General features: G+C 41.1%; 1 protein-coding gene and 1 pseudogene across 2 annotated transcripts in view; one reads left to right on the top strand and one right to left on the bottom strand.

Moving 5' to 3' along the window:
• LOC149127088 (glyceraldehyde-3-phosphate dehydrogenase pseudogene) overlaps positions 1-25,509 on the bottom strand; it is a 75,006-nt pseudogene extending 49,497 nt beyond the window's left edge.
• PPM1L (protein phosphatase, Mg2+/Mn2+ dependent 1L) overlaps positions 1-27,287 on the top strand; it is a 350,431-nt gene that overhangs the window by 178,851 nt on the left and 144,293 nt on the right. The gene's annotated exons all lie outside the window — the stretch shown is intronic.

Here is a 27,287-nt window from a genome sequence, read left to right as displayed (position 1 = left end):
TCCACAGTTGGGACTCTTTATATAATCATAGAGCTGCTTCTGTTAATGGGAAAGCAAATCTCTAAAGTAGGGATAAAGATAGTAGGACGCAGCTGTCTGAGGGATTCTAAAGGCATTCCCTTCCCCTAGTTAGGCCTGAAATTCCATCAATTCTAGTAGTTTACTGCTCTGAGCTTCTTGGCGGGGGGGGGGGGGGGTGCTTCTTGTTGGAATGTGAAAATCCATGCAAGAGAGTTATTTGCTCAAATTGAAGTGTGGCATATAGAAATTCATGAAGTGGTGATTTAAGCAGATTGACAACTTTATGTACTAATTCATTTGACAAACAGTTGCTAAGAAATTGCAAAGTTCAGGGCATTGCTATAGTTACTGTGAAAGATAAAATGTTGATGATAAATAAATAAATAACTCACCCTTTCCACTAAATGTTTAACAGAATGGTAGGAGATCCCCCAGTGAACAGAGGGAGAGATTTTGGACACAGAGTGGCCGTGGGAAGTGACAAATAGTGACATAAATAACTCTAAGCTTGTTTTGTTTTCAGTAAAAGTTGGCTTTGATAACTACTTTGAGACTTTTACTTGGTAGCATTATATGTGGTAAAGGGGGGTGTTGAATATGAAGCAGTCTCTCAGAAGGAAGATGAAAAGTTTCATGGGGTGTTCTGTGGATAAAATCCATTTAGATGGCATGTGAATGTTTGGAAATAGATGAGTATTCCTGGTGCCATCCATGTTTAAAAGGAAAAATAAAGGTTCTAATAATAACACATAGAATTGTATGTCCCTCAACAGCTAGCAGAATTAGAGAAATGGCTTTTGAAGGAGCTAATATGCAAAGAATTAGTTGCAAAAGAGATAAGTTCTATATTTTTCACAACAATGTAGGGAACCTAGACCACTTGGTGTCAACAGTGACTGAAGTGTCACTTGGTGACCACTTGGTGACCACTTGGTGTCAATAGGTTGAAAAAATCTGATTTCACATGCAACTAATTTTAAAAACCAGCTATATTGAGGCATCATTTATTTGATTTAAATTAAACCCATTTAAGTGAGTTTTGATTAGTTTATATATATGTATAACCACCATAATCCAAGCTATAGTACATTTTATCACTCTAAAAAGTGCCCTGCACCCCTTCCCTGTCATTGCCCACATCAATCAGTGATCTGCTTTCTGTTACTGTAGATTAAATTTATTTTTCCTAGAATTTCTTATGAATGCAATCTTACAATGCGTACTGTTTTGTGTCTAGCTTTTTGTAACTGTTGTTTAGCATAGTGTTTTTGAGATTTATTCATGTTTGTGTGTTTATTCTTTTCCTGAATAGTATTCTATTGAATATGCTATAGTTTTTGTTATCTGTTTGGCTATTGATGGAATTTTGGGTTGTCTCCAGTTTGAGGCTACCATTAATAAAGCTGCTGTGAACATTCATGTACAAATCTTTGAATGGAAATATATATTAATTTTTCTTTGGTAAATACTAGGAGTAGAATTGCTACCAAGTTTATGTTTACCTTTATAAGAAATACCCAAACTGCTTTCCAAAATCTTTGCACCATTTTTTATTTCTACCAGCATACAAGAGTTCAAGTTCACTTATATCTTTGCTGACACATGGCATAGTCACTCTTTTTTAGTTATCTTTCTGATAGTATATAGTGGCATATCATTTTGCTGTATTTTGTATTTCCCTTATGATTAATGTGTTTTTTGGGTATTTGCCTTTTTTTTTTTTTTTTTTTTTTTTTTTTTTTTTTTGCAGGGGGCTGGGTTCTGCCTGTTCAAATCTCTGATTTTTTTTGTATGTGTTATGTCTTCTTCTTATTGAGTTGTAAGAGTTCTTTATATATTTTCTATTTAATTTTTAATCTCTAGAAAATACTGGGAATCTTGCTGCAGGTGGTTTCAATGCACAGTTGAAATAAAAGTAATGATTTAGATGCTAAAATATACCACATCTGCTATGATATAATTCATTTGAGTATGATAGAAAAATATAGACTAAAATATTCTTTTTGTATCTTCAATTTTCATGATCTCAGATTTCAATGAAGGTGCCTGCCTATATCTTTCTTTTCAGTATATTCTGCTATGTGCTTAATTTTTTTTTCTTTTTTAGACAGCTGCCAGTTCAGTGCCAGCTTCATATTCCAATTTTTTTTCTGGCAACTCCTTTGAGAAACATATGCTTCTAACTTTGGTTACTGCTTTTTCTTCCATATGTTTCTTGTTCCATTTCTAGGTATCAGAAAGGCACTTGTGTTGAATATGTTTGTGATTAAGAACAGGGAGCTTACTGCTAGAGTCAGGCCCTCCAAATAGGAGAGAAATAAATAACCTCACCACCACCAATGTAAAAGTGACTTAGAAACATACAACAACAAATTCTGTTGTGCCACTAACTTTAATAATCTGTACAAACACTTGCTTATCAATGATTTTTTTTTTTTTTTTGGGCAAGGGGATGGGTGTCATCTTTGTGGTGTTCCAGGCTAAACTTCCCGGGGCAGAACATAGGCATTCCTCTTATGAATTCAGAGAACAGGTGCTGTGGACAAGAGGGAATTAGGACTCTTGAATGCTTCTAATGCCATTTGTTTCTGGTCTTCCACAACTTCATGTAATTTGTCATCATCTCTTATAAACATAGAGGCTTGCCTGACAGTATTTGGTTCAGTGGCACTGAATAGACATTCTGAAAATGAACTAGTGGGACAAATTTGGCCTCACAATCCCACTAGCGCTTAAAGGTATTAAGTAGGTATTCAAATCTACTAACCGAAATAGTTTGGTCTAGCTTGTTGTATAGATTCACCTAAACCTGTGAATTCTATTTTTTTAAAAAAAGATTTATTTACTTATTTGAAAAATCAGAGTTACAGAGGCAGGGCGAGGTTGGTGGTGAGGAAGAGACAGAGAATATTCCATCTACTGGTTCACTCCCCAAATGGCTGCAACAGACAGGGCTGGGCCAGGCTGCAGTCAGGAGCCTGGGGCTTCATCTGGCTCTCCTACCTGTGTGCAGGGGCCCAAGAACCTGGGCCATTTTACATTGTTTTCCCAGGTCATTAGCAGGGAGCTGGATCAGGAGTGAAGCAGGCGGGACTTGAACTGGCATCTACATGGGATACTGGCATTTCAGGCGGTTGCTTAACCCTCTATGCCACAACGCAGGCTCCTGGTGTGTTTCTACTTTTAGAAATCATTCACTTTTTCCAACTTTTTTTTCCTTACATTATTTTCATTTAACTGAAAAAGCAAAGAGAAAGAGACACAGAGAGAGATCTTTTATTTGCTAATTCACTCCCCAAATGTTCACAATAGCCAGGGCTGGCCAGACTGAGATTTAGAGCTGGGAGCTCATTCTGGGTCTCCTCCATGGGGGGTCAGGGACCCAATTACCTGCATTACCTGCTGCCTCACAAGATGTGTGTTATCAGCAAGCTAAATCAGAAGTGAAGCTAGGACTCAAAGCTGGGGACTCCAGTGTGTGTTGCAAGCATAACTGCTGTGGCAGATACCTGTCCTCACCTTTGTAGAACTTACATTTCTGCATTTATCATTTTCTGTGTAATAAATCAATGGGCAGTGAGCAAAGTGATCTCTGGATCACCAGTGTAGATGCCATAAGGTCCTTTCCTCCTGTTACATGCTACCGGCAGAGCAGAGTTCCTGCAGCCTCAGGGAGGATTTATGTATTCTTATATTAGACATGATTCTCATAAAGCTGTTTATGTTTTCCATATCCACAGCTACTAAAAGCAAAAAGGCAAATGGATTAGAGAGGAATTCCTATTTGTAGAAACATTGATTGGAATAGGAGAGCACCATATTTAAAAAAAGAAAAAAAAAAAAGAAGACAATTTCAAAGAAGGCCAATTTGTGTTCATTTAGTGTAGATGTAGCAAATCCCAGTGGACCAAGAGGGCATCCCTGTGTTATAGGACATACCAACAATGTGATGGCCCTGATTTATAAGAAAGATACTGAATTATCATCAGAGTTTCTTTTGTCCTTTGTTTGTAATACAATTGCAGGCAGATTTTAAACCAAAATGATTAAATAAACAAATCAAAGTTGTTGTGGATCAAGATTTAAGGCCTTGACCACCTGGGAACCTTTGTCTTTCTCTTTGTCCTGATACGTTGATTCTCTCCCTCTGCCGTCCAGACACACATACTTCCTCTCTAACCTTTCTCATCCTCGGGCACTTTTTTTTTCTGGGAAAAATGGGTTTAGCTTCCCCTCCTTTGTGCCCATTTGCTTGTACCTGCATAGTTCTCACAACCTAGATGGTGATTGCCTGTTTACTTGTTCATCTTGAGCGAAAGAGCCCTGTCTTGGGACAGGCATTGTGGCATACTGGGTTAAGCCACTGCTTAGGATGCCTTCTTTCCACATCAGAGTGCTGGTTTGGGTCCCAGCTACTCCACTTCCCATCTAGCTCCCTACAGATATGCCTGAGAAGCAGCAGATGGTGACCCAAAGTACTTGGTTCCTTGCCACCCTTCAGGAGACTGGGATGGAGTTCCAGGCTCCTGGCTTCAGCCTAGCCCAGCCCCAGCTGTTGCAGCCATCTGGGGAGCAAACCAGCACATGGAAGATCCTTTCCCTCAACTCACTGTGTGTGTGTGCATGTGTGTGTGTGTGTGTGTGTCATTCTGCCTTTCAAACAAATATTTCTTTTAAAAGAAAAAATTACCTTTTCTTATTCACTATCATATATGCAAAACACTTAGCAGAGCAGTACTTGGCATTAGTAGACTTAATAAATAAATAGTTCTTAAATAAATAGATAGCTGAATAAGTGTTGAATGATTCCTGAATAACTTCTGGGTAGCCAAGATTTGTCAGTGTAGTACTTCAGAAAAGCAGCATGCCAAAAATTTTGAAAATGTGTGCTCTAATATGTTTAGAAATCATAACAGTTGGTAAGAGTTCAGAATAGGGTCAGGTATGTCTTTTAGATGTGAAAATAAAAACTGAATCTAAAAAGTGAAAATGTACATAAATATTCTAAGAAGATAGAAAGACATGGATTAAATGTATCTTCCCTTAAGAGTTCTTATTTTAAATAGAAATAGCTACATCAAGTTGAAAATTTGGTTAGACTATATATTTTTATAACTTAAAAATTATTTTGTAAAATGAACTTTGAGAGTCATTTATAAGTCACCATTGATCTAATATAAAACAATAAAAATTGTGTTCATGGATCTAGTAACTGATAAAATACTGTTTTCTGGAATAATTTGAATCAAGAAAAGAGAAAAAGCTCATTACTGACAAGTTTGCTAATGATCACAAATTAGATAGTGATAAATAACATTAGGCAATGGCATTAAATTTCAGAATGCTATGTTCTTGTCATTAAACTTGAAAGTGCAGTGATACATACCAATGCAGAGGAGACTGGGTTTCAAGTACAGTATCAGGAATAAAACAGAGACTGAAGAAAAGGATTATTCGCCACTGAGATGTTTAATGAAAAGATCACTACATCTCCTCAGACTAGGATAATGGCTTTGACATTCCTTCTATTTGTATGAGTGGGAATCACAACCGGTAATGCTACTTAGCTTTAAAATAAAATGGATGAAGCCACTAAATACATGAAGAATTGGGTTAGACTGAGTGTTCTGAAGGCCAGCTCTGCAAGCTTTTACTTGAGCTGGCTGATTGCCCTACCAGCCTTCTCTGAGGGCCCTCTTTCCCTCTTCTTGTTCCCCCCCTCTGGCCTCTGTCAGCCATGTTCTTCTACTTTCTCATTTATCTGAGATCATCACTGAGCCAAATACTAACTGGGCTTTCTTCCAAAACAGGATATTTGCTTGTGGCTATTTAAACAGTGTCATCTTAAAGATAAAAAAGCATATTTCAAAAAAGAATGACCAATGGGCAAAACAGGTGTGCCTGGGCCTCAACCTCATGCTACCCTACATGGATCAAGGAAAGATTTTGAAAAGTAATAGGATGTCTGTTGCACCTACTGTATTGCATCTTATACATAAGCCAAAAGTTGAATAGTTTGTTTCTCGATTGAAGGAAAAAACTCTCCTGTCAGAAATAGCTTCATCAAAATGTCACAAACCTGCGTTTTCTTGTTTTGCATTAGAAAATTAACAAGCAAGTAGCTAGTGTGAATTGCACTATTAGACTCAAACTCAAGAGAATATTTCTTAGCTTTATTTTTCATCACTCAAATCAATTTTTGAGTCTTTCTAACTGGTGAGAAATCTGATGTAAGTCATTATTGGTCCCCTTCCCTGGCCACACACACATACACACTGTATTGTCCTGGCCTCTTGGGGCTTAGATGGGTCCTGGACAGATGGCAAAAGGCCTGGTTCTGAGCCCTCTTCTGGGTCACTGAGACTCCCTCTGTCTGCTTTGGCGAGGCTGAAGTGGTGCCCTACCTCCACTTCCGAAGGCTGAGGAGCTCTCAGAGCCTACTTGCAAGCAGACTCCACAGCACCAGCAGAGGGCAACATGCTCCAGAGCCAGCAAGGGTCTGCTTCCTTTTGAGGGCACGCCCAGAAGTCTGCCACCTCCAAGAGCTGCAAGGCAATAAGGGCTAGTGCCCCAAGGCTCCAGTGACCTGCTCCACCCCAGCTTGTCCTTCTCCCCTTCCCCGCCTTCTAGAAGGATTTTGCTTCACTTTCTTTTCTCTTTTCTTTTTTTAATATTTATTTATTTGAAAGGCAGAGTTACAGAGAGAGAGGCAGAGATGTAGAGAGAGGTCTTCCACCCACTGGTTCACTCCCTAAATGGAACTGGGCCAATCTGAAGCCAGGAGCCAGGAGCCAGGAGCTTCTTCTAGGTCTCTCATGTGGGTGCAGGGGCCCAAACACTTGGGCCATCCTCCACTGCTTTCCCAGGCACATTAGCAGGGAGCTGGATTGGAAGTGGAGCAGCTAAGACTCAAACCGGTGCCCTTATGGGATGCTGGCATTGCAGGCGGAGGCTTTACCCACTACACCACAGTGCCAGCCCCAAAGGACTTTGCTTTCACAATGGGAAACCCTAAATGGATAATTCCCAAAGACCACAAAACCTGTTTATCTTTCCTGTGCATAAAAAAAAAGACTTTACTCTGTCAAGCATAAGAGAAAGTATAATTGGTATGCCAAGGCTAAAATATGAAATACTACTAGGGCTAGTTGAAGGAGACACCTATATATTGTAAACCACAGATTCAGGCATGGATTCCATAAAGGAACAACACCTAAGGGGGCAACTGTTGCAGCATCCAGTTCATCTTGAGAATTTCAATGATTAGTCATGCAATAAATGTTCTGGTTTAAAATATGTTAAAAAAAGAGAAGGGGTTAGGTTTTAGGAATGCAGTATAAAATTTCCCATTCCCCCAGGATGGACTGCATATTCCTTGAGGCAATCGAAACTCAGCAATTGCATTTATGCATTTAGTTTCCATATCCTGCCACATTAAATTCTCAGTCACCTGCTTTTTTCCCCCCAAGTTTTTGCAAGGTTATCATAACATGCTCTGCAGCTTAAAGATTTAGGTTCCATATGCCTTGCAAATGTGTGGCTATTGCACAGGCTGAACAAAAGACTCACTTTCGGCCGGCGCCGCGGCACACTAGGCTAATCCTCCGCCTAGCGGCGCCGGCACACTGGGTTCTAGTCCCGGTTGGGGCGCCGGATTCTGTCCCGGTTGCCCCTCTTCCAGGCCAGCTCTCTGCTGTGGCCAGGGAGTGCAGTGGAGGATGGCCCAGGTGCTTGGGCCCTGCACCCCATGGGAGACCAGGAGAAAAAGCACCTGGATCCTGGCTCCTGCCATCGGATCAGCGCGGTGCGCCAGCCGCAGCGCGTCGGCCACGGCGGCCATTGGAGGGTGAACCAACGGCAAAGGAAGACCTTTCTCTCTGTCTCTCTCTCTCACTGTCCACTCTGCCTGTCAAAAAAAAAAAAAAGACTCACTTTCTCATTCTTTCTGGTCTCTCTCAGAGATAGCTGTCACACACACACACACACACACACACATACACTTGTAAAAACCCAAGAATCTTTGTTTTGGATACAATCTCTTTTGGCAACAGAAAGATGATATAGAGGGAAATTTATCACAAAAATGCTAATGTGATAAAGTAATTTTACATTCCCCAGACTTTCTTCAAATACTAAAAACTGACTGTAACATGGTGTCATTGTCCTGTGAGATTTAGCATACCCGGGGCCCCCAGCAGCTCAGAGTATAGTCACCTGAAGGCCCACATTCCAAGATGGCCACACGTGTGTGAGACAGCAGCACAGTAGAGACTGTGACAGCATGTCCTCATACCTGTATTCAGCTTTCTATCCTTATCTTGTTTAACCTAAATCAGAACTTTATAAAACACTTAACTTGCTCCAGCCTTGCTGAAGATGGAAATCTCATCTGATTTCACCAGTCAAAACTCACTGAAACTCCCCCAAATTAGTACAGACCGTCCCTGTCTTTCACTGTAATAGGTTTTTTTTTTTTTTTTTTTTTGACAGGCAGAGTGGACAGTGAGAGAGAGAGACAGAGAGAAAGGTCTTCCTTTGCCGTTGGTTCACCCTCCAATGGCCGCTGCAGCCGGCGCGTTGCAGCCAGCGCACCGCGCTGATCCGATGGCAGGAGCCAGGAGCCAGGTGCTTTTCCTGGTCTCCCATGGGGTGCAGGGCCCAAGCACCTGGGCCATCCTCCACTACACTCCCTGGCCACAGCAGAGGGCTGGCCTGGAAGAGGGGCAACCGGGACAGAATCCGGCGCCCCGACCGGGACTAGAACCCAGTGTGCCGGCGCCGCTAGGCGGAGGATTAGCCTAGTGAGCCGCGGCGCCGGCCTACTGTAATAGGTTTTTGTAGAAGATGTCAGAAATCCAAAACAGCTCTATGTGTATAATTATAATCACATGTACAACACAGCCCTTTTTAAAGAAGGCATCTCAGTTAACTAAGGTTACTCCTGACCAGGGATTTCAGTCAGGCCATGACCTAGAATTGCAGGGACCTAAAGCACCTCTCATTGCTAGGGAAACCACCAAGTGCCAAGTAATTCAGGGCTGTGAAGGTTACTAATGACTAGAGATTTCTGTCTGCTGCTTAGATTTGCAGCGGTTAGATTCCAGTCTACCTGAGTGGTGCTCCCAGAACCCAGTTTTTAAGTTGCTCTTTCAGGGACTTCTGAACAGGCATTTAGTCTCCCAGGGTTTAGATTATTTATGATTACCAAGTTCTCCTGATTACCCACATTAGTTTGTATCATCCACCAGGTTCTTTACGTGCATCTTCTTGGTTCCTAAGTTGTATAAACGACTCTTTCATGTTCGTCTAAAGACTTGAACTGGGTGAGATCACATATTCTTTTATGTTTGTAGGACCACACAACTTTAACTGATACTAACATGAGACAGATTGAATTTAAGTATCTCAGTATACTCTCATGAGGCTATGGTTCCCATAGCTGTGAAAAGTTGACAGGATTTGTGCATTCTTGGTATTTGCTGATCAGAAGAATTATGTAGTAGCTTTTTTTCCCCCCCTAAAGAATGATTTATATGTCAGGCACTATGCTAGGCATAAGGACATAGTTAAGACAAACATCAATTATCCTATTGTAAAGCATGTGATCAAGAGAGGTTGACCATATCCTAGTAGTGAAATTTTAGGACCATAAGTGTAGGAATCTAAATATTAGACCTAGGGGGTGGGTATTTAGCCTAGCAGTTGAAATGCTGGTTAAGGCATCAGTGTCTCACAATGGAGTACCTGGGTTCTATACCCAGCTCTGACTCCTGACTCTAGCTTCCTGCTAATGCAGGTCCTGGGAGGCAGCAGTCATGGTCCAAGTAATTGGGTTCCTGCTACCCCTATGGGACCCCTGAGTTTGGTTCCTGGTTTCCTGTTCCTGGCTTTAGCCCAGCCCAACTTTGGCCAGTGTAAACATTTGGGGGATGAATCAGCAGATAGGAGTCTATCTATTCTATGCCTGTCTGCCTCTCTCTGTCTCTTTCTCTCTCTGCCCCTCAAATGAAATAAAATTAAAATACATATTGGACCTCATTTCTACAAGTGAATAAACTACTAAAGGTACTAATTTTCCCTTTTCTTCTGGAGTGAAACAAATGCCCGTTCAGTTGGAGTTGCTATTGGTTTAACTTGGAGGTTATTACTAGCAAGGAACTAGAATCTGTGGCAGGTTACATGAAGTGTCCTCAGAGAACAGGGAAAAAGTTCACTTCTAAAAGCAGCTATTTCTTTTTCTATTCAGTAATGAGGCTTATTTTTAAATGAAGCAGCACTGCCTTTTAGGATCTAACTGTAGATACTACAATAAAGCTTGATCATGAGCTTGATGCCCTTGAAGCCAGTCAGGAAACTGGAATGAGTCACACATTGAAGAAACGACTTAGGCTGATTCCTGCCTTATTTCCATTTGAAGATATTTTCTGAATGAATATTTCATCTTTCTGAAACAGTTTCATGAAAACCACATGTTTTATTTCCTGATTCTCAAGAAATGGCTTTAGAAGTTGTTCTAATCAATCAAGATGACTTTAAAAAATATGCCTATTTTAGCAAGTTTTAGGTCATTGAATATTATATTCAACTGGCTTCTTAAATGGGCTCAACTCATAGTAACACTTTGGAAATAGTGTTACTATTTCCAGATAGCAAAGTAGTTGTCCATAGGAAGATCTCAGTTCTTCTGTCATCCTTTGACTTGACATGAATTTTGAAGCTGGCTTGGAAATTGGGATGGTGAAGGGTGATATGACGGAGAATGAGTCTCTGCAGGGCATAATTGTCTTTTTCAACAAAGTATATGGAGGTGCATCTGTAACTGTGAAAATCATAAAGTTTCAGAAAGTCCCCCTCTTGGGATCTGGGATTTCAGTCACCTCCACAGATGACTTTTTATTTTCTTTTCAGGGGAAACAGATGGAACCAGCAACCTCTGTCTATTTTCTGCTATTCTTAGGCAATAAACCACAATCTTTGTGCCCCTTTTCAAGATGAGCAACTTTAACAGCAAAAATAGTTATAAATTTGCTGCAAATGTCCTGTTAAAAGTTTGTCTTCATTCAGAAATTATATTTACTTATTTCTGTTTTTTTTTTTACCTTACTTATTTATGCTTTTAGAAAAACAATGATAAACTTTATCCTTACTCCCAAGTGTTGGAAGAGTGTGCAATTGAATGTCACCATTCTGCCATGATTTATGCCCCAAGAAAAATATCCTCTTGGAACCATCAACTAGTTGCTCCCCTAGAGCTTGGCTATAGGTGTATGAGCAAAACCTAACCTCTACAACTTGAAGCCTAGGAATTTTGGATATATTAAAGAAGTTTGCAGAGGGTTAGAATCAGTGTGGGCAATAGCTAAATAAATATTTGATAGGGACAGTAGAAACTTTTGGTTGCACTACGTTTCTTTATATTCTGAATGTCCCAGAATCAAAAGAAGATCTAGAGGTGGATATTTGGCCTAATGATTAAGACATCAGCTAAGATGCCTATGTCCCCTATTAAAGTCCATAGGTTCAAATTCGAGCTCTACTTCCACTTCCAGCTGCCTGCTAATATGCCTTCTGGGAGGCTGAAAGTGATGGCTCAGGTAATTGGGTTCCTAACACTCACCATTGCAGACATATGGGAAGTGAATCATTGGATCAGAGTGCCCTTTCTCTATCTCTGTCTCTGTCTCTTTCTCTCTTTGTCTCTCTACTTCCAAAAATGAGAAAGAATGAGAAGATCTAGTCCAGAAAGGAAATCTTCCCTAATTTTGGCAGGTTCTATAATAAGGAGAAAAAAATCAAATATACTTACCCAGTGAAATATAGGCTAATAATGAATGGGCCAATTTCCAGATGTGGAAGCCAGTGCCTGCCTCCCACTGTTTTTCTATGATTATATAAAATAGTTGAATAAGCCATGGGGCTTAAGAGTTAGGAAAATGCAGCATCCTCACTGTTGCTGGTGCTTGGAAAACATTTGCTACTTCAAGGCTTGACCGAGGTACCAGCATATGCCTCCTGCAATATAAATGTAATAGATAGCACCTGATGACCTATCATAGCGAAAAATCTTCAGAGCAGAGGGAGCAGTGGTGTAATAGTTAGGATAACTTCTCCATAGGGAACAGAGATGGGTCAGTTATGATACTTTTGCAAATTGAGCCAAAAATTACAACTTAAAATCTGCCTTATGGCTGATAGGAAATAAATTGACTTTAGATTTCCTTTCAGATATGTTGTCTTTCTGTAAACTCTTTACTGACATAAAATCTTGTAGAAGTGCCAGACATTCTTTTTTTCCTAACTCAGCAAAAATATGTGAAATATCTCCTCCTGTTTGTTTTATATTCCCTTTCAGAATAAACTGCATCCATGCAAACAAACTCAACTTGCAAGAAGTAGAAAAATCAAAAGCTATTCCTAATCATTGAAATCAGCTTTCAGAATCCTAAACATGGAGACTGCATGTTATTAGACCAGAAATGGTCATGACTATTTGCAACAGCTGCAAATCTGACTTACCTGGCACCAAAACCTCCATAAGTGTCACATTTGCATGCACAAAATTGAACTTCTCATTCCAATTCCTAATGGTTGTGGGTTTTATAAGTAGGAATTATGACATTTTTGAAAAGTTTCTTATTATTTGTTTAGTATCAATATTTTACACAGTAAATAGATGGAAATAAAATGGTTTTGCTATAAGCCATTTTGGTGACCAAAACAATTCAGTTGAGCTTAGCATATTTTTCTTATTTGTTCATTATAAGAAATTTTTTGGGTCTTGAATTTTTATACTAATTGTAAAGTGTTTAGTAAATGATTCATTATGTTCTCAGAAGGCTGGTTTGCTCTTACCTTGTCCACCATCATTGGAAGTAGAATGCAGGTGTAGTATCCTTTATCTGAAATGCTTAGGACCAGAAGTATTTGAAATTTTGAATGTTTTTGGATTTTGAAATATTTGCATATATGTAATAAATATCTTGGGGATGTGATCTACTTCTAAACATGAAATTTATTTATGTTTCATATATACTTTATACTCATATGCCAAAGATAGTGCTATACAATATTTTCAGTGTGCCTGCATTTTTTCTATAATCTGTCACATGAAGTCAGGTTGGCACCATGTTGGCCCTGAGAAAGTTTCAGGTTTTGGAGTTTTCTGAATTTTCATATTAGGGATACTCAACCTATTTCAAACACATCTCAGTAAGTCCTCACATCTATACCATTAATAGTAAGGATAAAAATATTATGTTGGGTCTGGTTTTGCATGGCAGTTTAAGCTGCTGCTTGCACTACCAGTATCCTATATTAGAATACCTGGTTTGAGTCCTGATTGCTCTGCTTCCAAACCAGTCCTGTCTGGGTACCTGGGGAGGCAGTGGAGGATGGCCCAAGTGCTTGAACTTCTGCCACCCAGGTAAGAAACCAGGATAGAGTTCCTGGGTCTTGCTTTTGTCTGGCCTAGCCCTGGCTACTGCAGCTACATGGGGAGTGAACCAGTGGATGGAAGATCTCTCTCTCTCTCTCTCTCCTTCTTTCCCTCTCTCCCTCTCTCTCCTCTATCTCTCCCTCACCTTCTCCCTCTCCCTCTCCCCCTCCCTACCTCTGTTTGTAGGAGTTGGAGTCTTCTGTACTCTGGCTGCTTGCTTGCCTGCTATGCTCCCCTGGAATTTATGACCTCCTGCCCCCCACAAAGCTCCCCTGGGATTTATGGCCCCTATGCTTCCGCCATTTCTTCCCCATGCCATCTCCTTTGTGTGGCCTTCCCGCCACATAATGTATATAGTCTTTACATTTAAATGAACCAATGAACATGTTAGGTCCCAATACTTTGCCATATAGAGAATAAGAAGGTAACCTGTGTAGGAGATGACCAGCACCCTTGTAAGTGTGAGGCTATAAAAACCTCTCTTATGCAAATGAGAGGGCCTTTTGTCTGTGCATTGCTAAATGGCTGTGTGCGGGTAGAGGGTCCCAGCCAGCTGGTAACAAATTAACCTCTGCTTGTGCCTTGTGCATTGATTGGGAAATTCGCAGACGCAACCTGTTGCTCTGCCTGTCAAATAAATAGATATATACATAAATAAATAAATCTTTAAAAAATATGCTACTTGTGTTTTAGAGGACCTTAAGGTTCAGGTATACTTACTTTGTCATGTAACTTCCTCAAATTAGTGATATAAGTAAAGCAGCTATTTTGAAGGATAAAAATGAAGTCTAGAGAGTTAAGTCTGTGGTCCAGGACTGAAGAGCTGGTTAAAGATGGGGCCAGAGAGAGGATAGATACTACCTTCTTGTACTACTCATTGCACTCTTTAACAATGCTAGCATTCTTTAAAGGATTTTCTTGAGAGATTTGATGGTGGTAGATAAGTAAGTCTGCTCTACTTGTGAGGCAGCCACAAACCTCTGCATTCTGAATTCTGCTACCAAGGAATACTGCTGATAGCAAGAGTGGAGGCTGAGGTGAGGGGAGCAGGCTGAGGGAGCTGTTTCCTGCATCTAAGAACTTTGAGAGGAAGGTTCTGACTGAGGGGTTCCCTCTAGGGACCTCATGTCGATAAATCCTGTACCTCCCTGCCCCTTTGCCCTTTTCTTCTGCTTGTTTTTCTCTGCCAATTCATTTGAGTGAAATCTTTTCTTTTTTGGAGTGCTCCACCAGCTCCCTTTCTTTATGATTTCTGAAGTTCAGTAGGTTGCACCATACACTTTCATGTTTATGAGAATCCTAGAGGTGGGAATGGAAGTTTACGGAACATCCATCTAGCAAGGCCCTTGTTTGAAGATGAGTGGCGTGAGAAGTCTGCTGTGGAACCAGAAGTCCTGGCTCGGATTTCTTTCCACTGCTGTGTGCCATTGTATTTTGATGAGCTGATCTCCACACCAAGAGTGTAAGCTATTTGAAGACAAGGACTTCTTAGATTTCCCCCACAATAGCTATACAGTGCTGAATGTGTCCTAAGATCACAAAAACGCATAGAGGAAATTTGGAGCAGAAGAATTCAGCTTGCCATACTGGCTAGGGCTCCCTCCAGCCAAGTAAAGGAATGCTCATCTCAGTCTGAAAAACCCTTTTTTGGCCTCTGCCATGAATGTGCTGTGTCAGTGGTGCTTGTTGGCAGTGGGTACAAAGTCAAAGTACTAACGTCACAGGACGCATTCTGACCCAAATAGATAGTCACTGGACAGCACTTTCCTGAGCTCTCCTGACTAGGATTGTTGAGTATGCAGAGCTTGAATTGATAAGGGGAGTTCTTTAAGAGGCAAGGCGCTTTTGCTTGGTCTATTTCAAGTATATTCCAAGGAGCTTGTTATAGCCCTATAAATAATCATTGATCCTCCCAGGATGCCTCACAGCATGTATTATTTCTGTTTTGCAGCTGAATCTAGAGAGCCAGAGCTGTTAGGTTTTCTACCTAAGGCAAATGGGTTGGCATTGTGCAAATAGTTGCTCTGAAGGACGATGGGACAGGAGGCCTTTTGCTGCATTTTTGTCCTTGCCAGATGTGTGTATATGGAACATCCATGACTAAAAGCAACGGTAGAAAGCCCTAACCTGTGTTACTTTAAAACGCTAGCATCAGCAAAGGCCCAAAATCAAAGCTGGCCTTTGTTATCGCTTCTAACCAGAGCTCTCTCGGATTGGTACAGAAGGAAAGCAAAGTAATTTCCAGTTGTGTCTTTGAAGTTGCCTGGTGTGATATGCTGGGTGTTTAATACATGCTGTGGGTATTTTTAAAACAGAGAGCAGTCATAAAGTGATAACATAAAGGAACTGTTTGAACAACTACATATAAGGGCCTAAAATATAACCTACATAAAATTTTGTTTTCCCCCTTTCTTTTATAGCTATGTCTGTGTTCTGTTGCTGATACATTTTTCTTTACAGATTAGAGACTTACACATGTTCGTGGTGAAACTGTTATACCTCAAGTCATTTTTATACCATGAAATTTCTCATTTTCACAAGCTCTATCATTTCACAAGCTATTTTGCTTTTGTCTCTCCCCATAGCTAGTCAAATGAAAATTGTTACTGATGGCTAGTTTTAATTGGTCACGATAGGAATTTATTATACTAATTTTCCCATTTTTTTCTCTGTGTGTCAGGCGGCTACTCTATGGTTCAGTGGTTTTGATTGCTTTGGGAGCTCCTAGATGAGCAATACTGCCAGAGAAGAGTGCCTTTCAATAGTAGATAGGAGGTGTTCTGTAGAAGTATATTATGAATTAAATAAATAGGGGGATGAATGACCTGAACTCATGCCACAAAACCTGGAAAAAAGCTATTAGTGACCTGTTTTAGCATCATAGAATGTTAGAGGTAAAAGTGACATTAGAGGTCACTTAATCTAGTTTCCTGTTGTTAGACAGCAAATGAATCTGATCTATTTTCTCTAGAAAATATTTTAAAAGAGAGATTTGGGCGTTTGGAAGGACATCAGACTTTTGGTTAGGTGAGCTGGGTTCCAAGGCCAGCAAACCACTTTTTTTTTGCCTGACCTTGGATGTGTTACCCAATTTCCCCTCTGTGAAGTAAGGGTAGACTGAGGCAGTGGATGTGAAGTTGTGAGGTTCATATTTTTACTCTTCCTGGCACCCTTCTCACTTCTGGAGAAAGCTCACACTCCTATCCTGACCATAGGGCATATGGCCTGGTAGCTCACCCCATGTGAACACATGGACTGGTTCAGGAGGTGGGACATGATTGAAGCAGAGCCAATTCGTTTTTCTGTGGAATTCTTCAAACCAAACCTGACAGGGTCTTTTCTTTAGTATGGTATTGATAGAAGGATCTGAACTTAGAGCTGCTAATAGCCAATCTCCATCTCCCTATTTGCACTGTTAGAGGGAATAAGATGAATGCAAAGAGTATTGCCAGATTTGAATGTTTGTATCCCCTCTACAATTCATGTTGGAACTTAATCCACAATGCAGTCATATTAAGAGGTGGGGCCTTGGGGCCCGTGCTGTGGCATAGAGGGTAAAGCCGCCTTCTGGAGTGGCAGCGTCTCATATGGGCAGCATTTTGAATCCTGGCTGCTCTACTTCCAATCCAGCTCTCTGCTATGGCCTGAGAAAACAGCAGAAGATGGCTCAAGTGCTTGGGACCCTGCACCGACATGGGAGACCCAGAAGAAGCTCCTGGCTCCTCGCTTTGGATCGGTGCAGCTCCGGCCGTTGTGGTCATTTGAGAAGTGAACCAGCTGATGGAAGACCTCTTTTTCTCTCTCTTTGCCTCTGCCTCTCTATAACTCTGTCTTTCAAATAAATATATAAATCAAAAAAAAAAAAAAAAAAGAGGTGGGGCCTTTAGTAGGCAGTTTGGTCAAGAGAGCAAAGCCCTCATGATTGGGACTGGTGACCTTGTAAATGCGCTGAGAGCTAGTGAGGCCCTCCTGTCTTTTCTTTTATGTGAGGACATCTTCACTAGACACTGAACCTGCCGGCCCCTGGTTCTTGGATGTCCCAGCCTCCAGAACTGGGAGAAAGTAAATTTCTTTCTTTCTTTTACTTTATTTATTTGAAAGGAAGAGTGACAGAGACAGAGAGGGAGAAAGGGAGAGGGAGAGAGATCTTCCATCCACTCATTCACTCCTCAAGTGGCTGCAGGAGCCAGAAACTCCATCCAGGTCTCCCACGTGAATAGCAAGAGCCCAAGTGCCATTGTCTACTGCCTTCCTAGGCATATTAGCAGGAAGTTGAATCAGAAGCAGAGCAGCCAGGACTCCTGGGACTCTGATATAGTTTGCCAGAATTGCCAACATTGGCTAACCCACTGCACCACAACAGCAGACCCTAAATCTCTCTTCTTTATAAATTACCCAGTCTATGGTGTTTTGTTATGGCAGCACAGCTACAGGGCAGAGATGCAGGGCAGATAGGGCCTAAGTTCCTGGTTTCAGCTGGCCCTGAGGCAAAGCTAACTCCTCTAGTCATAGTAGTTTTGTTTTTAAGCTCAAACTTCCCTTTTATAGGTTAAGATAGTTTGTTGGGTTTATCTGACTTGCTTGCTGAATGAGTTTCAACTAATTTTGTATCCAGTAAATGGATCAAACAGGATTTATGAGGTCTAATCAGAAAGCATCTTTATTTTTGTTTCTTGCTGTTCTATTAGAGTGTCTTCAGTAGAGGAAGTTCTTTCTTACTCCAGGATGAAACTTCGGGCAATTTCAGGACTTCCGTAATGATTCTAAGTGGCACACTTTATGACAAGGATTTGTATGTTCCATATAGAGTAGAATGGCCAGATTACCAAAATTTCAAGTCCGATTTGAAGTGAAGTCTTCTCTCTGCTTCCATGCCCTAGCTAAGGCCCTTGCAAACCCAATCTTGTTTTCATTTGATAGCCATATTTTCTGAGCCTGTCATGGTCTAAGCTGGAAAAGAGAGAGAAGAAAAGTGTTGGGGCTATAGTGGTGGTCAGGAAAGTGCTTATTTGGTAATAAAACACAAGGCTTCATGTTCTCCATGTCTTGCCAGTGTTCAAAGCTCTGTATTGATGACTTTTATGAGTTTTTCAGCCACACCTACCTTTATTTTACTTATATGTAAACAATGCATTTTCCTTACCTCCTGGTTTTCAGCAAAAAGACTCTGGTGGGTTCTTTCCACCCCTCTAGGCAGTCCTCTTGGGTGGGATTTAAGTGATGTCAGACCAGTTTTCTCCTCTTTGTGGGCCACATCTGTGCACAGGAAGTATTCAAGATCCCTGGGCAGACAAGTGCTGGGGTACAGGCTAACTTAGCACAGTCACCTACTCTTCCCTCATCTCCCCTCCTCTCTGTCAGCTGTTGCTCTGTGAGCTTTTGTTCTAGGCAGGAGCCAGATACTTATCCACTGTGTATTCCTAATTACGAGGTGCCCTTGCCAAGCTTCGGGGTGGGCCTTTGGCAGTCCTCTCTCCTGACCTGCCCATATCAACTTCCCTCAGTTACATGTGAGAAAGGATACACAACACAGTGCTCACCCAAGAAACCTTCCTCTGAAACGCTCGCGATTTCAATGCATTTGACTTTTCAGTTTGAGAGCTTTTTTAGAACGGCAGAGCAGGTTGCAAAATGTTGCTTTTACAAATTTACATATGGGCCTGGAACTTCAAGTTGGAATTTCATGAGTATATCTTGGTATCTCCGCTGAAGTTTCCAATTTCATAGGTTTTTAAAAACGCTTTGTAAACTGTGAAGTGCTACACAGATGTAAAGAATTAACTCCCTTTGCCCTGAAGAGGTACCGGACTGAATGAGGAAGAACTGAAAGTAGAATGCAGCTGTTCTTGAAGCAGCAAACATTTGAAGAGATTTATGTAGGTCAGTCTGCGTGACTTCGTTTTCTGTCTAGTTAGTGTATACTTTATCAGTTAGTTAAGGTGGAATTGTTAATAATACACAGCTTCCAATTTGTGCTGCTCTTCTAGCTAAATGTAAAAATGGCAATACTTAAGACAGTAGGGGATAATCGTTTGAAGTGGAAAATGAGAGCTGTGCAGGGAACCCGTGTTTCTCTTTTAGTTTAGGCAACCTGCATTTGTACAGACACACACCTGTCCACACACTTGGTGTAATTTTTTTGTGGTTGTGATACTTTGTTATTGTGTACAAATGGGTTGATCATCCTGAATTCCACTCAAGGAAGTACTTTCTTCAGCGAAGGTGAAACTGACACCTCCCCCCCCCCCCAAAAAAAAAAAAGAGAGAGAGGCCAAATGGGAAGCTATACCCATGACCTAGGTTTCCCAAGTCCTCATGTATTCAGCGATTGTTTACTGAACACTTGTTATGTTTCCCAGGCACTGTGCTAGCCTCTAGGTCTACCGTGGTGAACTACACAGAGAGATTGTAATCTAATGGGGGAAACAAGCACCAAACGTTTAAATCTCCAATTGCAAATTGTGTTAAGTGGCAAGAAGAAAACAAGCAGGATGGGGAAGGGCAGAGATTGCCTGACTTCCTTTGAGGTTAAGGAGAAGGCTTTCTCTCTTTCTCTCTCTCTCTCGCTCTCTCTCTCTCTTTCTTGTTTTTTAGTTTGTTTATTTGAAAGTCACAGTTACTGAGAGAGAGAGAGACAGATAGAGATCTTCCACCCACAGGTTCACTCCCCAGATAGTTGCAACAGCCAGGACTGGGCGAGGCTGGAGCCAGGAGCTTCTTCCAGGTCTCCTAAATGGGTGGCAGGAGTCCCAACACTTGGGCCATCCCCTGCTGCTTTCTCCAGACCATTAGCAGGGAGCTGGATTGTTAAGTGGAGCAACAGGGATACAAAGCAGCGCCCAAACTGGATGCTGGTATCACAGGGGGCAGCTTTACCGGCTGCGCTACAGCGCCGGCCCCAAGAAGGCATTCTTATCAGAACTATCAAAGGTGGATCTCTGGGTGAACATTTAGCCTAGTGGTTAAGATATCAGTTAAAATGCCCATGTCCCATATTGGAGTACCTGGGTTTAATACCTAGTCCCAGCCCCCTGACACCAGCTTTCCTGCTAATGTAAATCTTGGGAGGCAGCAGATTACAGATCAAATAGTTGGGTCCCTGTCTCTTACATAGGAGACCTGAACTGAGTTCCCGGCTCCTGGCTTCGATCTGGACCAGTCCTGGCTATTTTGGGTTTTGAGGGATGGAATCTCTCTCTTGCTCTCACTCTCTCCTCCTCTCTCCCCTCCCCCTTGTCAAACAAAGAAAAAAGAAATAAAAAAGACTACTTGGGGAAACATCAGTGTTCGTTGGAATAGAAGTTTTCTCTAAGTGGCCAATTTTGCCCTCAGAGTTTCTTGTTAGCCCTGAGCCAAAGAGCTCTTGCAGAGGAGTGGTTTTGTTACTCTTCCTTATTCTCTATGGACACTCTGTTTATTGATTCTATTTCAAAGCAGGGATGTACGAGGAGTAGAGGGAGGAAAAAGGATGAGTAAGGAAAGACTTTTGGGCTGTGAGTAGCTTACTAATAAGAATGTTCTCTCCAAAATAAATATCCTAAGGATTTCTTTCAAGGAAAAAAGACAGTGAATATGGTTATGAATGAGTTGCGAACACAGAACAGTTTGACTTGACAGAAATAGGATGGACTGAGAAAAAACTTGTATTTCCAGTGTAATATGATATCTGCCTATAGTGCTGGCTACAGGGAATGCTTGACATTCGTTCCAGCTGTATATGTTTTATTTTGATAAACATTTCCTGAATATTGCATGATATAGGAGAAGTAGCATTGGATGGTGCATTAAAGAACCTTGGCTTCTTGGGGCAGGCATTGTGGCACAGCAAATTAAACTGCTGCTTGGAACACGCACAACCCATATCAGAGTGTCAGAGTCCTGGCTTTTCCACTTCAGATTCAACTCTCTGCTAATGCACCTGGGAAGGCAGCCAACGATAGCTTAAGTACTTGGGTTCCTGCTATCCAGGTGGGAGACTAGGGTGGAGTTCCTAGTTCTTGGATTGGGTCTGCCCAGCCTCAGCAGTTGTAGATATTTGAGGAGTGAATTAGTTGATGGAAGATCTCTTTTCTATCTGTCTCCGCTAGCTCTGTAACTCTGCCTTTCAAATAAATACATAAATCTTTAAAAAGAAAGATTTAATTTATGTATTTATTTGAAAGGCAGAGTTACAGAGAGGCAGAGGCAGAGAGAGAGAGAGAGAAGTCTTCTATCTGCTGGTTCACTCCCCAAATGTCCCCAATGGCCGGAGCTGTGCCTATTGGAAGCTGGGAGCCAGGAGCTTCTGGGACTCTCACGCGGAGTCAAGGGCCCAAGGACTTGGGCCATCTTCTACTGCTTCCCCAGGCCATAGCAGAGAGCTGGATCAGAAGTGGAGCAGCCAGGTCCGAGGCACATATCGGATGCCAGCACTGCAGGTGTTGGCTTTACCCACTACATCACAGCGCTGCCCCCATAAATAAATCTTAAAAAAAAAAAAAAAAAAAAAAAAGCCGAGCTTGGTTTCTGACTTCTCTTCTACCATCAATGATCATCTTTGGGTAAATCACTTTATTGTTCTTAGTTACAGGTTCCTTAGTTACAAGATGATATCAAATGCCAATACTTGCCTCACTGCTTCTCAGGGTTGTTGGAGAGATAAATGAAGTCATAATAAGACTTTTTTATAAATGATAAAAAGCTTTACATTTACAGCATGGTTATTATTGCCATTTGTCTGTTTTGAGTTTGGTATTTGTGACTGGTCTTAGCCTTAGCCTATCAAACCTTTTTCCTCAGTCTTATCCTTAGGCCAAGATTCAACAAATAGAAAGTCTTATGTATGTGTCTACTGGGTAAGAGCTTTATAACACAGCTGCCACTAACATAGGTATTCCTGGCAGTTGTATACAAGAATATTAGAAAAATGTCTTTCTGAAGCAGGACAGAACGGAGTTTAAGTTTCAACTCCATCATTCATTACCAGATGACCCTGAAGGAATCTGATTTGTCTGTATTTGATTTTCCTCATCTGTGAAATGGCTGTGAGAATTAAATGATAAAAATTGTGAAGTGATTAGCATACTGCTGAGAGTGATTGTAGGCTCTTAATAAATACTATTTTTTAAAAGATGGTTTTTTTGAATGGCAAAGCATGAGAAAGAGAGAGAAAGAGAGCAAGATCTTCCATCTTTTGTTTCTCTCCCCAGATGATTCCAATAGCCTGGGCTGGGCCAGGGTAAAACAAGGAATCAGGAACTCCTTCTGGTCTCCCACATGAGTGGCAAGATCCCAAACACTTGGGCCATCTGCTACCTTCACGGGCACTTTAGGAGGAAGTTGGATAGGAAGTGGAGCAGCCCAGAACTGAGCCAGCACTCTGAAACAGATGGCAGCCTCGCTGGCCTCTCTTCCTCTTTAAAACAAATAGATTTATATCTAGCAAAGCAGATTGTTTTATTTATAAAAAATCCACAAGGGATTATAAGTAATACAAATCAAGTTTCTATTCAAATTTTGCTGTATTTGAGGAAGTGAGGCACATCTCTACTTGTTTTCTAATGAAGCAGCATTTTAAAACATTTAAACATTTGATTGTATGACCATCTTTTATGGAGACTGAGTACAGCTGTTTTTTTTTTTTTTTTTTTGATGTATCACAGTAATTTACTGTTTGGTTTCATTATAATTTAAAATGGTATAACTTGAATAAATCATTTTTATTTGTGGGATTTATATCTACCCATTTTTTAAGAAACATTTTAATTGATTTACAAAATTAAGCCAAACAGAAAACAAAGCATGACAATGAAATTGAAACAAAAAACAAAGTAAGCAGATAGGTTTCTTCAGACCCCTGAGGTGTAAATACCTCTTAGAGAAGCAGAGAGCAGGGCTCTCCTTGTTTGCAGCATTTCTTATTGTTCTGCCGTCATTTTTCATTGTCTTTTGTGTACTTCCCACACCTCCTCTTCCTGGCTCCCTCATTACTTGGACAAATGGGTCACAGGGGAACTTGGGAGGTTGGTGGGGAAAGGAGTCCCAGCTGACCAAGAATTCGCAGCAACAAATAGAAAGTGTACATTCTTTCTGTTGCCTTGACAATTTTTCCTGAGTTCAAAGTTTCAAACACTGCATCTGCGAATGAGTTGCCTCTTTCCTGGGATATAACCTAACTCTCTTTCTCTTATTTTGAAATGGTTCTGGGCCAGGAATGGTGGAACAAGTGACTTCAGACAATCTGATTACACAAAAAAGGATTTTGAGACAGAGGTTTTTGTTTATGAATTCACGATGACTGTATCTCTCTTTAATAAAAAGTGCCTCTTGAGGAATGTGTTTGGTGGAGGTTTATGCTGTTATGGATCTTTCAACCTAATGGTGTAATTACCATATGTCATTAATCCTCTTCCTGCAGGGAATCACTTTCTCTCCCCCATCCCTCCCTCCCTCCCTCCCTCCCTCCCTCCCTCTTTTTTTCTTTAAAAAAGCCAGAGGACAACAAGAGCAAATGTTTGCAACTTCAAGCACATTATTCATTTTAAATGTAAGTTGACACGTTGTGGATATGAAAAATAAGAACTCTAGATGATCAGTTTTTAAAACGTGGGAGCCATTAAGCTGTGTTCAAAAAGAATGCCTTGTGGCATCCCTCTCAGTGCCGGTATCTGTTAGCATAACTTCCTGAGGCATGTCTCATTTTTAGCTTTTGATTTTCTGTGGGTTGTATCTTTGCCTGCTCTCCTCCTCCTGCATTCCGCCCCACCTCCAAATAGGTTTTTGGTAGGTTTCCTGCTGTGACCAAAGTCAAATGATTGGAAGAGAGGGAAGGTTAACAATTGAGGGGTAAATTTAAGAGATAATTACGCATTCCATGTTCTCTTGCTCATTCTTCTCCTCTAGGAGAAAGAGGTGGTACAATCTATTGTTTCTTCTTTTGCAGCCAACATTGTTGTGATAAAAGTAATAGATATTTATTGTAGAAATTCTAGAAAATACAAAAAGCCTAAGGGGAAAATTTCTCATCCAATTCCTCTACCCTAAGAGAACCATGATTCACCGTGGTTCTGTGTAGTGATGTATATCCTTGTCTGTTACGTGTGTGAGTTCACATTCTAGGATAGCTGGGTAAAAAAATTTTTTTTAGTTACCAATATGCTTATTACAAATATTTCACATCATTAAAGCTTCTCTTATGGGGTGAACATTGTGATGCAGCATGTTAAGCTGACATTCCATATTGGAGTCCCTGCTAAGGCACCTAGGAAAGCAGTGGAAGATAGCCCAAGTACTTGGGCCCCTGCACCCATATGGGAGACATAGATGAAGTTCCAGGCTGCTGACTTCTCCCTGGCTCAGCCCCAGCTATTGTGGCCATTTGCAGAGTGAACCAGAGTATTGAAAATCTCTGTGTCTTTCTCTGTCTTTATCTAATCTGCCCTTTAAATAACTAAAATATTTTAAAAACTTATTTTACATGATCATTTAAAAGTATGTATTTATTTGAGAGGCAAAGAAAAAAAAAAAAAGCAAGAGGAAGAGGAGGGGGCCTCCCATGTGAAAGTTCACTCCTTAAATACCCATAGCTAGAGCTGGGTCAGGCTGAAGCCAGAAGCCAAGAACTCAATCCAGGTCTACCACATGGGTAGCAGGGGCCCAATTACTTGAATCATCACTGCTGCTTGCAAGGGTCTGCATTAGCAGGAAGCTGGAGTCAGGAGCCAGAGTATGGCATTGAATCCAGGCATGCCAATATGGGATACTGGCATCTTAACTGCTGTTACATCACCATTTTTAATGGCTATGTGGTAGTCTCCCTGTCAGGTAACTGTATCTGTGTAGGAATAAAATACAGTTATCAGAAGACAAAAGCTTTCATGCCCCAAACCCCGAAAGTAAGGCACAATCCCTATTCCCCAGACATGAGTGACTACCTGTGCGTTACCCAAGGCTGGGCGGCTGGGACCTCCCGAGAACCCTGGGGAAGCTCGAGGCTGCTCTGTCTGCTTTTCCACACCTAGTGCCTTGCTTCCTTGGCTACTGAGAAAAGCCTTGGGAGAGGCACTCTCAGCCATCATTGCTCCAATAAATAAGAAAATTCATATAGAATTTATTTTTCGTCCAAGTCATGAGAACATGTAGTCTGCAGGGGCTCTTCAGCTCCTTTTAATAATAAATAATGATGCTTGTGAAGCTAGTATTGGCAATTATTTAATTCTCTCATCCTGTGGGATGCAGTTTAGATTCTGGTCTATTAATCACGTCTCTATTGCAGCTCCAGCTTCTTTAAAGCATGGTGTAATCTGCAACAGCTAGGGTATCCTTTCTGGAGGGGAGGAGGCTGAGAGAGTGACTGGGTGTGGCCACCTGTATGTATTCTGGTATATAAACACCTCTTTCTTGGGGTTGCATTAGTGGAGTCAAAAAAAAAAAAAAAAAAAAAAAGTCATGACCCATTAGCATTTGCTAGTCCAGCAATGCTACAGTGCAGCAGACATTGGCAAATACGAAGGTAGCATGGGCTTACTCTGAGCCAACGTTGCCTAAGTAGTGGGGGCTGCAGCTCCCTGTTTGTTTTTCCCAGCTGACTTGTCCTGGGGCCTGAAGCTGTACACCTCAGGAACATGAGAGAAGAATAAACTTCAGTGATGGAGTCCTAATTGCACCAAATCAAAGCTCATTGAGTCAGCCAGGTCATTAACTCCTTGATATTTAATTACTAGCTGCTCCTCTGCTGGAAAATGCCATCAGGTCCTTGTACTAAATCTGTTCCTAAAGAACGCGTTTCCCTTTGAATGGTTTGTGTTTTATTGTACTGTAGGAAAATCAGAAAACCATTTTGACAGTTGAATAAGGCTGGAGATGCCAGCTGCCGTGTCCTCAAGCCACGATCGCTCTTCAAGGCTTGCATCTGAGTGCGGTCAGGTTTTGCAGAAGAAACAGATTTATCTGAAGATTTGGCAATAGGCGAAGACTCACCTGGGTCAAATGTGTGGGACATCTTTGAGGTGGATCTCTGATCTAGGTGTTTTGTCTGTAAGGGTCCCCCCATCCCTTAGATGTTTAAAATTCTTTTCATATTCCCAAGGGTGTATTTTGAAGTAGGATTTCGGCATCAACAGAATTGTTCCTTAAAATACTGGATATTTTTCTTCTGTCATTAAACCAGTTAGCTTTACATCATAATGTTTCTGCCATTAACTATCTGAAATATGAAGCATAACAAATTATTGAGAGGGTGGGTGTCCTGGTACAGTGGGTAGAGCCACCACTTGGGATGCCCATGACCCATATCAGAGTGCTGGTTCAAGTCCTTGCTATTCCACTTCCTGGCCAGCTTCTTGATAATGCATCCTGGGAGGCAGCAGAAGGTGTCTCAAGTGCTTGGGCCCCTGCCACTCACTTTGGAGACTTTGAGCTCTGATCTCCTGGCTTCTGCCTGGCCTGGCCCTGGCTGCTGTGGGCATTTGAGGAGTGAACCTGTGTGGAAGCCCTCTCTGTTTCTGTCTCAGTCTCTCTCTGTTGCTCTGCCTTTCAAACAGATGAGAATAAACAAACATGTAAAATATAGTTCTGAGATTTGTTTCTCAAATGGGCTTAATAAATCCTATCTGATATTTTCTTGTTTGGAGAGTTTAATTCATTTGTTTATATTATAGTTATCCTATTGATAATGGCTTTTTAAATTGCTTTCTTTTATATTTTTCATCATTTCATATAGGTGGAGCCCTATATATATTGAAATTACACAACATTTGATACAATATCTCCAAAGTAGAATGAGTTTCTCTTGAGAAAAACAATCTAGTTTAAATTTTTTTTTGACAGGCAGAGTTAGACAGTGAGAAAGAGA

This window comes from Oryctolagus cuniculus, chromosome 4 (assembly GCF_051225735.1).
Source record: "Oryctolagus cuniculus isolate XC-2025 breed Fujian yellow rabbit chromosome 4, ASM5122573v1, whole genome shotgun sequence".
Taxonomy (NCBI): domain Eukaryota; kingdom Metazoa; phylum Chordata; class Mammalia; order Lagomorpha; family Leporidae; genus Oryctolagus; species Oryctolagus cuniculus.
Note: the sequence above shows the minus strand (reverse complement) of the source record. Positions and strands in the feature narration are given on the sequence as shown.